The sequence below is a fragment of the Eptesicus fuscus genome, chromosome 20 (assembly GCF_027574615.1).
Source record: "Eptesicus fuscus isolate TK198812 chromosome 20, DD_ASM_mEF_20220401, whole genome shotgun sequence".
NCBI lineage: Eukaryota > Metazoa > Chordata > Mammalia > Chiroptera > Vespertilionidae > Eptesicus > Eptesicus fuscus.
The window spans coordinates 30,578,305-30,590,626 of NC_072492.1; the positions used below are offsets into that span (position 1 = coordinate 30,578,305).

General features: G+C 45.7%; 1 pseudogene; it reads left to right on the top strand.

The window, feature by feature from the left end:
* Positions 1–3,045: 3,045 nt before the first annotated feature.
* LOC114234420 (microtubule-associated proteins 1A/1B light chain 3B-like) lies at positions 3,046–12,105 on the top strand (annotated as a pseudogene).
* Positions 12,106–12,322: the final 217 nt, after the last annotated feature.

A 12,322-nucleotide genomic window follows, 5' to 3' on the forward strand; every position in this document is an offset into this window, starting at 1 on the left:
CAGCAATTCTGCTTCTGAAGAGAACAAAAACACTAATTTGAAAATATATATGCACCCCATGTTTACTGCAGCATCATTTACAATAGTCAAGATATGGAAACAATCTAAATGTCCATAGGTGGATGAATAGGTAAAGAAATTATATATATTACTAGAGGCCCTATGCACAAAAATTCATGCAAGAGTAGGCCTTCCTTCCCCCGGCTGCCGGCACCCGGGACCCAGGCTTCCCTCCGGCCACGGCTTCGTCAGAAAGGACATCCAGAAGACATCCAGTCTAATTAGCATATTACCCTTGTACTATTATAGTTTCAGCCATAAAAAATACTGAAATCTTGCCATTTGCAAGAGCCTGGGTGGATGGACCTTGAGAGCATTATGCGAAGTGAAATGTCAGAGAAAAACAATACCTTATGCCGAAACCGGTTTGGCTCAGTGGATAGAGTGTCGGCCTGCGGACTCAAAGGTCCCGGGTTCGATTCTGGTCAAGGGCATGTACCTTGGTTGCGGGCACCTCCCCAGTGAGGGGTGTGCAAGAGGCAGCTGATCGATGTTTCTCTCTCATCGATGTTTCTAACTCTCTATCCCTCTCTCTTCCTCTCTGTAAAAAATCAATAAAATATATTAAACAATACCTTATGATCTTGCTTATATTGTGGAATCTAAAACAAAACAAAACAACCTCACAGACTTAGAGAATAGATTGGTAGTTGCAAGAGTTGGAGTTGGAGAATGGTAGATATGGATGAACTTTTTTTTTGTTGTTAAAACAAATTGAATGTTTTAAAAAAAATTTTAGGTGAGATTCATTCTTATAGAAATAATAAGCTACATAATAATAGCTTATTATTTAGTTTCTACTCGAAGTTCCTGGCACAAAGCTCCTAAAACCCTTGTCATTGATGTTTCTTTTCTTTTTTATTTCCGGGAGGAAGGGAGAAAGAGAGAGAGAGAGAGAGAGAGAGAGAGAGAGAGAGAGAGAGAGAGAGAGAAAGAGAGAGAGAGAAACATCAGATGAGAGAGAATCATTGATCTGCTGCCTCCTGCACACCCAACACTGGGGACTCAGCCCACAACCCAGGCATGTGCCCTGACTGGGAATTGAACTATGATCTCCTGGTGCATAGGTCGATGCTCAACCACTGAGCCATGCTAGAACGGCTCATCATTGATGTTTCTATCCCTCTCTCCCTTCCTCTTTCTGAAATCAATAAAAACATTAAAACAAACAAAACACAATCATTTTCTTTTGCTTGTGATTTTCTGAGTCGGGAAATTAAGGAGCTCTGGGGAGCCTTGGGATCTCACATGAAGCTGCATTTAGATGTTGGCTGAGACTGCAGTCATCTGAGGGCATGATTGGGCCAGACGTCCAAGTTGGCTCATCCACGTGGCTGGCAGTTGATGCCGGGCAGTTGTCTGGGAGCTCAGCTTGGGCTGCCTCCTGAATTGTTTCACGTGGTCTCTCCAGCAGGTGGTTTCAGGGTTGTCAGACTTCTGACGTGGTGATGGACTTCCCACAGAGCCAGCTCAGCATCTTTTATGACCCAGGCTCAGAAGTCATATCTATCACTTCTTCTGAACTTTATGGGACAGAGAAATTACAAGTTCACCCAGATTCAAAAGGCAGAGACAGAGTCCACTGCTGTTGTTTCTCAATGGTTAGAGCTTTGGCCTGTGCACTGAAGGGTTGCAGATTTGATTCCTGATCAAGGCCACGTACCTGGGTTGCAGGTTTGAGCCCTGAGCCCCAATACTCCAGTATGGGAGGCAACAAATCGATGTGTCTCTCTCACATCATTGTTTCTCTTCTTTCTCCTCTCTCTCTCTCTCTCTCTCTCTCTCTCTCTCTCTCTCTCTCTCTCTTTCTCTCTCCTTCTCTCCTTCCCTCTCCAGTACTCCATCCTGGTCATTGGATCCAGGTCATTCTCATTGCGCCAAGGCCCTGTCTTGTTACTGGTTTTATCCTGAGGCCTCCTAGGAATGACACCTTGCTGCATGTTTGTAGGTAACCATGGAAACCTAGTCATCAGGTGACTAAAGACAAGTTTGCAACAGCTTGATGATGGGGGAGAGAGAGGCTAAGAACAAAGACTTTTAGGAGCCAGGTTAAGCAAAATCCATGCTCCAGACTTGAGGTTGAATATTTTGATCCTTCAAGAGAGTCAGCACTCGGCTCTACAGTGGGGACCCCCCCTTCCTTAAGCCACAGTACACACAGGACAGAGTATCCCCACAGTGCAAGGCAGGGTGGGAGGTCCCCAAGCCACTGTCCCTGCTGACCTCCAATGAGCTCTGCATACCTGGCAAGCTCTGCAGGAGCCATTTTGATTGACAAGGTCGCCACAACCCCGCCTACCTTCTCTGAGACCTCAGTTCAGGAAACCAGGACTGGATTTTCCAGAAGCGGAATGGAGCAGCTCTACAATTCTAGAGAAAGGGAGTGTGTTAGTTTTCAGGAGCTACTAGGACAGTAACAAAGCACCACAAACTGGTGGCTTCAACAACAGACATCTACGGTCTCACAGTTCTGGAGGCTGGAAGTCTGTGACCAAGGTGTGGGCAGCATTCGTTCTTTCTGACAGCCATGAGGATGATTCAGCTCTCTGCCTCCCCCCTAGTTTCTGGGGGTTTCCTGGCAATTTCTTTGATGTTCTTTGGCACGTAGCAGCATCACCTGGTCTCTGCCTTTACATTCATATGGCTTTCCCCCTGTGTGTGTCCTGTGTCAAATTATCTTTTTTTATAAGGACACCAGTCATATTGGATTAGGGCCCACCCTTATGACCTCATCTTAATTAATGACATCCGCAAGGACCCTATCCTATATAATAAAACCCTAATATGCAAATCGACCAAACGGCAGAACGACCGGTGGAATGACCGCTTGTTATGATGCGCACTGACCACCAGGGGGCAGATGTTCAACACAGGAGCTGCCCCCTGGTGGTCAGTGCGCTCCCACAGGGGGGAGCGCCGCTCAGCCAGAAGCCGGGCTCACAGCTGGCAAGCACAGTGACGGTGGTGGGAGCCTCTCCCGCCTCCATGGCAGCACTAAGGACCAGTGAGCTGAGCAATAAGGAGCAGGGAGCAGGTGGCTGGTAAGGAGTAAGGGATCCCAGACTGCGAGAGGGATGTCCAACTGCTGGCTTAGGCAGACATCCCCTGAGGGGTCCCCGATTGGGAGAGGGCGCAGGCCTGGCTAAGGAACCACCCCACCCCCAGTGCATAAATTTCGTGCACCGGGCCTCTAGTTTGCAAATAAGATCATATTCTGAAGTACAGGGGCTTAGGATTCAAGCATAGGAATTTTGGGGAGACACCATTCAACCCTTCACAGGGAGTATCGTTGTGGAAAGACCACCCCTCTACCCAAATATTTTTAGTTAGCTTTCCTGGCATGAGTAGGTAAGGGGTAACAGGTACTTTTTCTTCCTCTCCAGGGAGAGGAGGAATGCCTCAGGAGGCTAGGATTTCCACAGTAGGCTAGAACTAGGTCGTCTGAGTGCTAACAATGATCCTACACACTTCCGAACTTAGCCCCTAAACACCCACCTGCTTTCAGACAGGGTCAGGGGCATGCGGTCATTCTGAAAAGATAACTTCCTCCGATGAGAAGCGAAGCACATAAGCAGTCATTATGTGCCTCCCCTCCGGCCCCTCCTCAGAAGCCGAAGCGTCGTTGAATGTATTTTAGGAAGTGAAGTTCAAAATGTGAATTTCCTGTGTGGAGAAAAATAATCGGTCAGAAAGCTCTTCGGAAAAGGCACGGCAGGCAGGCTAAATATGCTCAAAGAGCTGTCCTTGGCCCGCTTATCTGACTCTCTTGACAGTGTCATTCAAACTCCAGCCTGTGACGGAGGTCACTCCCGCGCCTGTGGCTGCGGCCTTGCAGGCGCTGGAGTTGCAAGGGTTCCAGCGCCCGGTGCCCCTGGAAAATCCACCTACAGCAGCATCGTGAAAGCGATAGAGCGCAGAGGCAAATGACCGTTTCTACTCCCCTCCAGCCAACCCCCCCTCCCGACTTCCTGCCCTGGGACCCCTTTTCTTCCGAATGCTACTGCCATGCTGCTGGCCATCTACGCTGGAAACTGCTGAGACAGGGATCCTTAGCCGTTTTTTAAGTCTCAGACACCTTTGAGTGTGGATGAAAGTGACGGACTCTCTCCCCAGAAAAAGAAACACATGGCTATTCACACAAATATTTACTCAAAATTTCAGGGGGTCTTCAGGCCCTCCTATCTAAAGTAATCTTGATTCTTCTCTTTTATTTCCTAACATCTGCTCCGAAACCTTTAGTGGCTCCCACCGTCTATAACATATGTCCATATCTCTTAGCCTAGCACCTGGAGCATACCATGATCTGACTACAGCCCATCTTTCTAAAACAAATGAGTTAATCATGGACGCAGACAACAGCACAGTGATGGCCAGGGGGTGGGGGAAGGTATAGGGGGGTAAATGGTGATGGACAAGGATTTGACTTGGGGTGGTGAAACAGATGATGTGTTTCAGAATTTTGCACCTGAAACCTGTATAATTTCGTTAACCAGTGTCACCCCAATAGATTCAATAAAAAGCAAAAAATTAAAAACTAAGCAAAACATCAATATGCTGGAAAATGGGCTATTAATGAGGATTGTTAGAGCAGGAGTTGAAGAGTGAGAACCCAGCATTTTTTTTCCCTGTGCTCAGACAGGGAAATGCAGTATAAATAATAATAATGAGGAGGAGAAGGAAAAGAAGAAAAAGAAATGTTATTTAGCAATTTGTATGTGCTGGGGACATCATCTCAATCCAGTGAGGTTTGTAATATTATCTTCCTTACACTGGTCACTGAGTAAAGGTCACTCATTATAAGTCATGGAGCTGGAACTCCAGTCCAGTCCTGTCTATTTCCAGAGCCCAAGCTTTTTGGTTTTGACTATAAGCATCATATTTCTTCGACAATGAAGATTTTAAAAAGCAAGCAGAATCTTATAAATGGTGACTATTTTATGATCAAGGCATTCCTTGTACTTTTTGTGGATCTGCTGAGAAATGTTTCGCTGGGATCGACCCTAAGTTTGGTTAAATGCACATAAAACCATAATCTGTGCCGCTTTCAATGCATTTGCCCCCATAATCCACTATGAAGCTTGGCAGGGGGCCTACCCTCTATCCTCCCCCAGCCCGTCCCTATTCCACCACTCCTAGGAATGGCTGAAACTTAGAACAGCAATTCCTACCATTTAGTTCTCGTCATTGATTCTGCGCTGAGCTGCCCACCTAGAGTCCCCGCTCAGGACTGAGGCACCCATTCCCCCACCTGCTGGGAGGGTTGGCTGACAGCTCTCAGATGAGTGTCTCTTGGGGGACTGCCTTCCCTCCACTGAAGGAAGCTGTCTTGCTCAAGGTCATGCTGCTCTCCCTGGGAGCAGCCACTTCCCATGACTGGCCAGTGATGGGGCTGGGGCTGGGGGAGAGCCCAACTGAGGTGCTCAAGGGGCAGGCTGTGCTGGGGAGGAGGGGCTCCAGGGCCCAAAGAAGCAAAAACGTGCCCGGATAAGCCCAACCCTCTTCTCCCAGCATGCCCAGCCCAGCTCCTTCGCTCAGCCTTCCCCGCACAACACTGTGTGCTGGGGTGTGGGAGCAGGTGTGGGCTTCACTACCGAGACGGGGAGGGAGAAAGAGGAGCTCACTGACGTCACGTCACGTCACGTCACGGCGTCGGGTGATGTTGGCGGGCGTTGTGTGCCTTCCCCTCGAGCTAGAGACATAGGCATTGCAGGCGGCGGTGTTTTATAACATGTGGCTGTGGGCCAGGAACAGAACTATTTAGGCATTTGGGGGCAAAACAGCACGGTTGGATAGGATGCTTTAGGTTTTGTTTTTTTGTGCGTGACTTTCTTACTAGGTGCTGGACACCGTGCCGCTATTGCGCATGCTTTGTCTCCTTTAATCTTTACAACAGCCCTGTGACGCCAGGGTTGTTCTGATAAGAAAACTGAAGTCCACGGAGGTGAAGGAATTGCCCCTGGGACCCGCCCCTCGGGAAGCACGTCGATCAATGGAAGCCAGGTCTATCAGGAATTTCGAGGACTGCTGCTCCCTGCTGACGCCCCAGGAAGTTGTGGCCCCTGTAATCTTTATCCAAAGAGCTCGGGCTTACGAAGAGCCAGCTACTATCTTCCTGTCAGCAGTGCCGAGCATGGTGTTTTGTCCTTAGGAACTGCATTGAATTAAGAGGTGCTGACAGCCTGACTGGCAATAGCTTGGTGGTTGAGCATCGATCTATGAACCAGGAGGTCAGGGTTCGATTCCCGGTCAGGGCACATGCCCGGGTTGCGGGCTCCATCCCCAGCTTGGGGCGTGCAGGAGGCAGCCGATCAATGATTCTCTTTCATCGTTGATGTTTCTATCTCTCTCCCTCTTCCTTCCTCTCTGAAATCAATAAAACGTATTTTTTAAAAGAGGTGCTGACAGATCCCTTTAATAATAGATGTCACTGTGACAGACCACAAGCATACTGAGAAAGGCAGAGTGGACTTTTTCTTTCCCACTGTCGGAAAGAACTGCAGTCTCACCCGCACTCCTTAGAGCCTTCTACTTCCTATTACACAGCAGAACTCACAAAGCCAGAGTCCCAAGGTGATGCATTTGTCTCTGAGGACAAACGAGTCCCACGCGGTGGTGGCTGTGGAGGTTGGTGGGGAGGGGCCCTGTGCGCGGCTGGCACAGCCTCCTTCTCCGCAGCTCCCCTGCTGGGAAGGGGAAGAGCCCTCCGCTGTGGCTTTGGCGCCTCACGGTGTCCCCAGCTGCTGACACATTTCCTGGCACCCAGGAGGCCCTGGCTGGATCTGTGTTGAAGGTCGGGGCACTGTTCCGGGGGAAGTCTCAGTACTGGGTCTGGGAAAGAGAAGGAACCTTTATTGGACACCCACTGAGCATCAGTACTGCGCCGAGCTGTGCGGGGCAAAGGTGGATCCAGGACCACTACAAAGTGTGCAGGGTTCAGTGCGAGATCAAAATGAGGGCGCCTGCACCTTGTTCAAAAATGGAGAATTTCAAGATGGTGACAGCAGAGTATTAAAGCAAACGTGGGACCCTTCTGAGGAGGGAGTCTTGTGTGGCTGCGCAGGTCACATTACCCAGGAAGCCGGCCCTGGGTGGATTAGAAAGTTTGTTATCAGCCCCACTGGTGTGGCTCAGTGGTTGAGCATCGACCTATGAACCAGGAGGTCATGATTTGATTCCCAGGCAGGGCACATGCCCGGCTTGTGGGCTGGATCCCCAGTAGGGGGTGTGCAGGAGGCAGCCGATCAATTATTCTCTCTTATTGATGTTTCTCTCTCTCTCTCTCCCCTCTCCCTTCCCTTCTGAAATAAATAAAAATACATTTTTTAAAAAGGTTTCTGTTATCAGAGGGCTCTCAGCTCCGTGGGCAAGACAAAAGCATTCACAGCGATGATTTGGTGTGATAAATAATAGTATGGGTTGGGTCGGGGTGGCATGAGGTGTTATGCGAACAAAGAGACAAAAATGAGGTCATTTAGACCTCATACCGGTATTATCATTTCCTTTTTTTAAAAAAAAAATATTTTATTGATTTTTTTACAGAGAGGAAGGGAGAGGGATAGAGAGAAACATTGATGAGAAGCACCAATCAGCTGCCTCCTACACACCTCCCACTGGGGATGTGCCCGCAACTAAGGTACATGCCCTTGACTGGAATCGAACCTGGGACCCTTCAGTCCATAGGCCGACGCTCTATCCACTGAGCCAAACCAGTCAGGGCTCCTTTTTTTTTTTTAAACCTAAAATATTTTAAGGTTTTACCTGTTTAACAGCTTTTAGATATATTCACATACCATTCTATTTGATTCACCCATTGAAAGCGTACCATTTCAAAATTTTAGTATATTGATAAAGATTCGCAACCATCACCACAATCAATTCTAGAACATTTCCATCACTCCGAAAAGAAATCTCATTCCTATTAGCAGTCACTTCCCATTGTCCCCCTCCCCACCCTCCCTGTCTAGGCAACTACTAATCTTCTTTTTGTCTCTTTCCCACTTGCCTATTCTTAGGAGTGGAATTGCTAGGTTCTATGGTAATTGCAAGTTACTGCATTTTTTAAACAGCATTATTGAGATACAATTCCTATACCATAAAATTTACTCTCTTAACATGTACAATTCAGTGGTTTTTGTATATTCACAGACTTGTGTGACCGCTATTATCTAAATTCTGGAACATGGTCATCACCCCCAAAAGAAATCTCACAGTGCTTAGAAGTCCTTCCCCGTGACCCCTCCCTCCTATGGATTTGCCTGTTCGGTCAGACATTTCATATAAATGGAATCATACAGTACGTGGCTTCTGTGTCTGGCTTCTCTCACTTAGCATAATGTTTTCAAGGCCCATCCACATTGTGGCATACAGATAATCTTCTGTTTGTAGATGAGGAAACCAAGACTCTGGGAAGCTAAATGATTTTCAACGAGTCACACACTAAGCCATCTTTTATCATTGGTGATAACAAGTTTGATTTCTTGGTTTTAAGACAGTGTCTAACAGATCTCTCAATGGTAAAAATGCATTTCCCTTCGGAATTATTAATTGATCTGTGGGATGCTACTCTGAAACCGTATGATTATCTTGTTCCCCAACATCCTTTCCCTCAATGGCTTTAGCGCCCATTAATGATGCTACCCTGAATCAATCATTGTATTGGCAGTTGCAAAGTCTAATTCTGTCACTTGCCTACATTTTTTTAGCTGGCATGCTTGTGAATCACTGTGAACTTATAAATATTTTTACATTTTACCTAATGTGCTATAATCCATTACCATCATTAACTTTTTGATGCCCAAATTGTTCAAAATCTGGCAACTGGGACTCTTAAAATAATTTGAAAGGTCTTTATAATAATCTATATGTCACAAAATACAATAGGTTAGAGGCCTATGAAACTCTAAAATGTAGACTATATTCAAATACTTTTTGGACAATTTGTTGGCATAAAATGTTTGCTACCTGAAACAAGTTCAGAATCTGTTGACAACACCTTTGATTTCCTTAGAAGTTATATGGTAGAACATTTTCTTGGAACTTGATGTTGATGTATTGTAATAGGACTTCTTCCAAAGAAAACCAGTGAATTTTCATCTTTAGATATTATTTGAGTCTGAAACAGGATTTTAAGTGTCTTTAACCCAACTTTTTAAAGTGGCACAATCTGAAGAGTTGGAGAATTAATACAACTGCATTGGATGCCAGAAATTTCATTTCCTGAGCAATGCTGAGGACTGTGAGAATAAAAGGAAACTCGAAATAGCCCCAAACAGATAGGATTGGGTTGGGTTGCAAGTACGTAATAGAAAACCAGATAGTATTGGCTTGACTCCGCAGGGACTAAATTTTTTCTCTTGGAACAAGAAACCCTAAGGTGGTCAGTTCAGGACTAGTGTGGCTGTTCGGTGACCTCACCAGGCCTTCCTCTTTCTTTGCACGCCACCATCCTCAGTCTGTCGCCTTTGTCCTCAAGATTACACAATGCTACTGAACCTCTAAGGCATTGCACCTGTGTTCTAGGTCAGGCAGAAGAGAGGAGGAATAGAGATCAAACTGAATCAGTCCCTATTAGGAAAAGTTCTAACAAGCCCCAAGATATAAACAAGTGTTTCTACCTCGTTGGCCAGAATTGGAACGCTTGGACCTCTCACCTGCAAGGGAGTCTATATTAGCAGAAAGCAAAGGAGAAGGGGGCTACAGATCGCTTTTGGCACCCAATCTACAATATCCACAGCCGTGTACATAGCTAGGCATCTTTAGTTGATATTTCATAAAAGTTACACCTAAAGGAGTTAACATGGTTATCGTCCGTCCGCCTTCCACTCATAAAGCAAAAATATTTTTTTTAGCATCTTCTATGTACTATTACTTCATTGAGAATATAAAAGATGGAAGTGATATGCTGCTTCATTTGTTCTCTTTAGGACGTATTTTTGAAAGTTCCAAATAGTAAGCCTTAGGACTCAGGAAACAAACAGTTGTATTCAATTTTACGTTGCCTCTTCACAACAGTTCAAATCCAATCAAAACAGGAACTGAATCACCCCACTGAGATAACTAGCTCGGTCAAATACTCAATGTTCTCCTGTGTAATGGTTTCCTTTGTGAAAAATTATCATAAATTAAATTCGTATTCAGACAGCCCTGCCAAACTCACTTCAGTAGCTAGGTAGCACGGGCATCATTTCCAATGTTTGTAGTAACTTGTTTATGTTTACAGGATGTATTACACTAAATAATTAGAGAGAGCTACTTTGGATAGCCTCCTGACAAATATAACTTTAAACTTATAGAGATAGCGCCTAATTCTTTGTGTTTATAAGCAAAGCATAAACATGTAGGTTTCCTTAAGGAAAACTATTGCATTCGGCCGCAAACTCTCTTACATCTAGATCAGGGATTGGCAAACTGTGGCCCATGGACTGCTGCCCATTGTAAATAAATTTTTATTGGAGCACGGCCACTCGCGTTTATGCAGAATCTAAAGCTGTTTTGAAACTACAATTGGCAGAACAGAGTAGTTGTGATGGAGACTGTACAGCTTTCAATGTCTATATTTACTATCTGGCCCTTTACAGGAAAAATTTTAAATTTCTCATTACTTAGCACCATGGTCGGCAAACTGCAGCTCGTGAGCCACATGCGGCTCTTTGGCCCCTTGAGTGTGGCTATTCCACAAAATACCAAGGCCTGGGCGAGTCTATTTTGAAGAAGTGGCTTTAGAAGAAGTTTAAATTTTAAAAATTTGGCTCTCAAAAGAATTTTCAATCGTTGTACTATTGATATTTGGCTCTGTTGACTAATGAGTTTGCCGACCACTGACTTAGCACGTACTAGGTATCCAATAAATGCTTCCTGATTTATTGAATGAATACATTCAAGGCTTTCCAGCTAGACAGGAACAATGAACAAATTAACAAACCTAAACACAACACATTTTACTTCCAGTTTCTCTGGTATTTGCTTGTTTGATTGTAGTTTGCTATTGTCCACACACGCCTGGCAAAGATCATGTTAGAACTTTGAGATTCTAGAAAGTGCAATTCAGAACACCCAATCTAATAGCAAACCACGGGCAAGTCCAGAGAACAAAGGAGAAAGTTCTTTTATAGAGGAAAGGGGGGTTCAGAGGGGCTGTTGTAAACAAAGAGTCCATTGGAGGAAACTAGGAATTCAAAATGTAATGGCTTTTCATTGGCTGAGTTGTAATAGCCTTTCATTGGCTGCGTTGTAACAGCCTTTCATTGGCTGCGTTGTAACAGCCTTTCATTGGCTGCGTTGTAACAGCCTTTCATTGGCTGCGTTGTAACAGCCTTTCATTGGCTGCGTTGTAACAGCCTTTCATTGGCTGCGTTTTAACAGTCTTTCATTGGCTGCGTTGTAAGTCTTTCATTAGCTGAGTGGCTGCTGGTTGAGGAGAAGATCCTCCCTCTTCCCGCTGGAGTCGTGGAGTAGAAAAACATCTTTCTGTTAGAGGTAGAAAATACTTCTCTTCCTGTTTGGGGTAATGGATGATGAGTGGTGGGGCGTGACAGCTCTCCCTACAGGACCTCCCAACTCCAAAGCATGTGAGGATTCTGTTTATTCATCTTCACACATGTTTTATTTGACTCACACAATGCTGCTGTGTTTATTTTTAAAGCAGCATTAGCTGCCAACAGATAAAAATACGGAGACTTGACTTGGACCCGCCGCCACCTAAAGCTGCCGGCACCCTCTGCCTCATTGCCCCCGCCCGGCCTCCTGCACCCTGGCCTCAGAGAAGACCTTCATTCACACAGCGCTGCACCTTGGAACAAAGAGTAGACGATGCCCAACTCATCTGAGAGCAACATCCGGCCCAAATCCCGGTGGTAATACAGCGACACAAGGGCAAGGAGCAGCTTCCTGTCCTGGACAAAACCAAATTCCTTGTACCTGGTCATGTCAGCATGCGTGAAGTCAGCACCGGTTTCAGAAGTGCATGAAAGTGAGAAGGATGAAGACAGGTTCCTGTACGTGGTAGATGTCTCTTGGGGGACATTTGGAATGAAATGGTCCGTATAAGACAAGAAAAATGCATCTGCTCTAGAGTTTTGTAAACTCTTCCCAAAGGGAGAAAAAGGAAAACATGTTCAAAGTCACTTATTATCCGAGAGATGCAAATCAAAACAACAATGCGGTACCATCTCACACCTGTCAGAATGGCTATCATCAACAAATCAACAAACGACAAGTGTTTGCGAGGATGCGGAGAAAAAGGAACCCTCGTGCACTGCTGGTG